This window comes from Sinocyclocheilus grahami, unplaced genomic scaffold (assembly GCF_001515645.1).
Source record: "Sinocyclocheilus grahami isolate Dianchi unplaced genomic scaffold, SAMN03320097.WGS_v1.1 scaffold259.1, whole genome shotgun sequence".
NCBI classification, from domain to species: Eukaryota; Metazoa; Chordata; class Actinopteri; order Cypriniformes; family Cyprinidae; genus Sinocyclocheilus; species Sinocyclocheilus grahami.
In genome coordinates, this window is record NW_015505438.1 from 2,361,972 (window position 1) to 2,367,187 (window position 5,216).

The following is a 5,216-nucleotide window of genomic DNA, read 5'->3' on the forward strand; positions in this document are numbered from 1 at the left end:
TAGCCCCTGTGTAACAGGCCAAGACTAGTATGATTCTAGGCTCTTAGGGAATGGGTAATTGAATCATTGACTCACTAGATTCGTTTAAAAACGCAGTTCATTCATAAATGAATCACCGCTGTGTTTGAATGGCGATGCGCAGCGGCTCAGCTTTTACTTTTTTTTTTTTACTATTTTCGTTGATGAAATGGAGCAAAATAAGGCAATTGTGTTGTTGTCAGACAATATAAGTCACTTAATATTAACTTCTTGTTTAATGAACTGTTGTATTAAATCAATATCACATTTGCAAACTCCCTTAATAATCATTAAAAGCTGTCACTCATCTTAGTTTATCCCGATCTCACAAAACTCCATTATAATCGACGAAGCTCCCTACACTGCACAATGAATATCTTATTTACACCCTGTCAACACTTTGTTATAATGAGAGCATATGTCTGTGAGACATTACTCAACGCTGCAGAAACACGTACATATATGTGAATGCGACTGAAATGGTCGCACTGTAGAGCCCTGAACAGGTAAGTATTTTAGGGTATGTAGCCTAGGCCTTTGGCCGTAGGGAATAACGTCACTGACAGCCGTCTAACGTCCCAGGGGCAACTCCCATAGCAATATGGTAGAGTTGGTACTTAGTGCTCGCCATGGTTCTGGCATGCACTCCCCTCAGCATGGTGGGGTGGGTATTCCGTTCCCCATAGCGACCCCTAGAGGACGCAGTTCGAAATTCCCATGAAAGAGAACGTCTCAGGTTACTTATGTAACCATGGTTCCCTGAGTAGGGAACGAGACACTGCGTCCTCTAGGTTTCTTGCCATCCTGCGGACGCAAGCTTCAGACGAAGAAGTGAATGATGTGTGCTCCCGGCGCCTATTTATACTATAGTCGCACCGGTAGTGACGTCATGGCTGTCGCTGGCCAACGAGTTGGTGTTTTTTCAATGTATGCTTCAGACACGGGTCACGACGAGGCATTCCCCATAGCGACCCCTAGAGGACGCAGTTCGAAGTTCCCATGAAAGGGAACCATGGTTACATAAGTAACCTGAGACGATTTGTTTTATCATAGCACCCCTAGTGGTAATTTTAGAAAAAAGTCTATTCATAGATTCAGTGTTTTTTAGCATTCATTGATAAACCATTATAAGAACAGATGCCTATGTACCTTGGACTAAAGAGAGAAACCATATTTCCAAATGTTTGTTTTACAGGGAGAGATGGGAAAATTAGGAGAACCAGGACCTGAAGGAGAGCCCGGTATTAAGGTTCCCTTGTACACCAAATCATTACCTTTTAAATATAAAACAACTCATGCAATGACTTGCATGCTTTAGTAAGGTTTGATCATAATTATTTCAGTTACAACAGAAAATCTCATTCATGCTCATGGCCTAATTAACCCTATATATCAGGTTACTTACATGTTTCATTTTTTAATGGGACAGGGTAGACCAGGAGTCCCTGGAGGAACCAGATTTAAAGGTCAAAAGGTAAACTGAGTTCCCTAACGATTAGTCTAATACTATAACATTGAATGTCACAACAAACTTAGCATAGCATTGATTAACTACAGCATAGACTATGGTGGATTAGCATCCATCTTAGCAAAGTCATGAAGTTTATGATCATTTAGGGACTGCAGGGTGTTTCAGGGAGCAGAGGACAGGACGGCACTCACGGTGCAACTGTAAGAGCCACACATACACAATTTTATACAGAATGCCCTGTTAGCTCGCTTCATTAGCCACTAAAAGTAATTTGTGTTACAGGGATCGATTGGACCACCAGGATCAGATGGAGATAGAGGACCTCAGGGTCCCCGGGTAAGACCTACTCTTATTTTTTCATGCTTTGTTAGACAATCTTTGTACTGACATGGACAAAGCAATTGATTAAATCTGATGTCTGAACAGGGTATACAGGGAAGGCCTGGTGCACCAGGAATCCAAGGTCCCGTTGGAAAAAGTGTGAGTTTTATTTTCCTTTCCTGATTGACAGGATTTCCAAACCCTTCAGTCTCTTAGTTATGTAACTCTCCATCTTGTGGTATATTTAGCTGTTAAAAATGTCATAGTTTGCCAATTCTGACATTACTGTCTAAGAATATGACCTACAGCACAATGCTATTAAATACTTTTTAAAGGGGGAACCAGAGAGCTTGGGTCTCACTGGCAAACCTGGAAAGCCTGGAATCAGAGTAAGTAATGATTTCATAAAATTCCGACCAATTTTTTTATATTACATGACATCCAGTTCTTTAGATCAGACTTTGTCCAAATTTGGATATTTGTTTTTTTCTGTGCTCTTTTATTGCAACTGGCAATGAATTTTATATGGCTAGTTCAGTCTTAATAGTTTTTTTTTGTTGTTGAGATATTGTGTTGTGGTCTGTTTTCCTCAGGGTGTCAAAGGCAGAGAGGGTTCAGAAGGGCTTCACGGCAGTCTCTGAATCACTTCATTTGCAATTGCCTTGTACCACAAGTTGTTTGTTGTCCTTTTAACCCGTTTTATCACATCAGCTAGATGATATTGTCTCTACTATGAAGTGTTCTGGTTTTAAGTTAGATATTCTTCCTGCAAGTCTTTTTAAGGATGTTTTTCCGACTGTTTTTCCGATGTTATTAGTCCTATTGTAACAGCTATAGTGAACAGCTCTTTAGCCGAAGGTTTTGTTCCAGCCAGTTTTAAACATGCAGTTGTGCAACCTCTGCTGAAAAAAACCTCAGCTTGACCCAGCAATGTGCTGTAACTATCGGCCAATTTCTAAGTTGCCTTTTATCAGAAAGCTTTTGGAGAAAGTAGTGTTCAGTCTTTTTTGGATTCTTTTAGTGTTTTAGATCAAACATTATTAGCTACGTTTAACAGTATTCAGCAGCAGAAGCAAAAGTTTCCTTTCATTTTTGTGTTCAAATCAAACCTCCTTTCATTCACAAGCCATATGTTCTACTGTCTGTTCTCTTCTTATAATTTATATCCAAATGCATTTTCCAAAAGTGGTCCTCAGGGGCCCAAAGGAAAACCTGGTCAGCCAGTAAGTGCCTTATAGGGTTGTATATATTTAAAATTTTTCCTCATTCATTAACATTAAACTGCAGGTTCAAAAACTTTCAATCTATCGATTTCTCTGTCTAGGGTCCTCGAGGCCTACCAGGAGAGAAGGACTACAGAGGACCTGCTGTAAAGCATACATTTAACATACATTTGCAATCTTTTTGTCATGATGCAATAGCAGTAATATTACTACAGGATAAGTTTCAATCTGGTTTTAGATCATTACACAGTACTGAGTCAGCTCTATTAAGAGTTACAAAGGACATGCTGCTTTCTCTGGATTCAGGTGCATGTGTTGTGTTGGCATTGTTGGACCTGAGCGCAGCATTTGACTCCACAGAGGGCCACCGGGGCCACATGGAGTGGCCGGGTACCCAGTATGTGTTTTTGGTTTATTGTTGTGAGGACTGAGGGAAGGATTCAGCTCTAATCCCATATTGTATTCTCTGTCTTTCAGGGTAAAGATGGACCACCTGGACCCCTCGGACCTCCAGGAGATAAAGCTGATAAGGTGGGCTGTTTTTTTTTAAACGTTTTATCTTCATTGTAATTTTGTCAAATGTATTTGTTCTTTCACTGTGGCCTTGTATGAAACCTTTTGTTTATAAATGTATTTATAAATGTATTGGACAAAGGGACTGAGAGGAGCCAGTGGACTGAAGGCAGTTGCCGGTATTGATGGTGAGGAGGTAGATTGCTTAATGCAAGTCTTTTTAAGGATGTTTTTCCGACTATTAGTCCTATTGTAACAGCTATAGTGAACAGCTCTTTAGCCAAAGGTGTTGTTCCAGCCAGTTTTAAACATGCAGTTGTGCAACCTCTGCTGAAAAAAACCTCAGCTTGACCCAGCAATGTGCTGTAACTATCGGCCAATTTCTAAGTTGCCTTTTATCAGAAAGCTTTTGGAGAAAGTAGTGTTTTTACAACTTCAGTCTTTTTTGGATTCTTTTAGTGTTTTAGATAAGTTTCAATCTGGTTTTAGATCATTACACAGAACTGAGTCAGCTCTATTAAGAGTTACAAAGGACATGCTGCTTTCTCTGGATTCAGGTGCATGTGTTGTGTTGGCATTGTTGGACCTGAGCGCAGCATTTGACTCCATTGACCATAGCATTCTTCTTGATCTACTTGAATGTGTGGTAGGTATTCGAGGCATTGCATTTAAGTGGTTTGCCTTGTATCTCGAGAACAGGACTTTTTCTGTAAATTTAGGATTTTTTTTTCTCATCCACTGAGTCAGCTCTATTGAGAGTTACAAATGACATGCTGCTTTCTCTGGATTCAGGTGCTTGTGTTGTGTTGGTATTGTTGGACTTGAGCGCAGCATTTGACACCATTGACCATAGCATTCTTCTTGATCGACTTGAATGTGTGGTAGGTATTCGAGGCACTGCATTAAAGTGGTTTGCCTCGTATCTCAAGAACAGGACTTTTTCTGTAAATTTAGGAAATGTTTTCACTTCCGCTGCACCTGTCTTGTGTGGAGTGCCCCAGGGATCCATTTTGGGACCTTTACTGTTTTCCCTTTATATGCTTCCCTTGGCCCAGATTTTAAAAAAAAAATACAGTATTTCATATCATTGTTACGTGGATGATTCTCAGTTTTATCTACCAATAAGGCTTGATTCTGCTGTCTCATTTGATGTATTATTGAAATGTGTACATTATATTAATACATGGATGTCTAATAAAAAAAGTTTGGGTCAATAAGTTTTTCTTTTATTCAGCTGCATTAAATTGATCAAAAGTTTTTTTTTTTACTTTCTATTAATAATTAAAAAAAATTCCATCATGGGTTCCACTAAATTATTAAACGTAACAACTGTTTTCAACATTGTTAATATTAAGAAACATTTCTTGAGCACCAGATCAGCATATTAGAATGATTTCTGAAGGATCATGTGACACTGAAGTCTGGAGCAATGGCTGCTGAAAATTCAGCTTTATCATCAAAGGAATAAATCACATTTAAAATATGTTAAAATGAGTGCTGCCAAACGATTAAATTGCAATTAATCGCATCCAAAATAAAAGTTTTTGTTTTCATAATAAATGTGTCTGTACTGTGTATATTTATTATGTATATATAAATACACACAGATGCATGTATTTATTTAAGAAAAATGTTACGTTTATATATTAAATATATTTATATATGATATA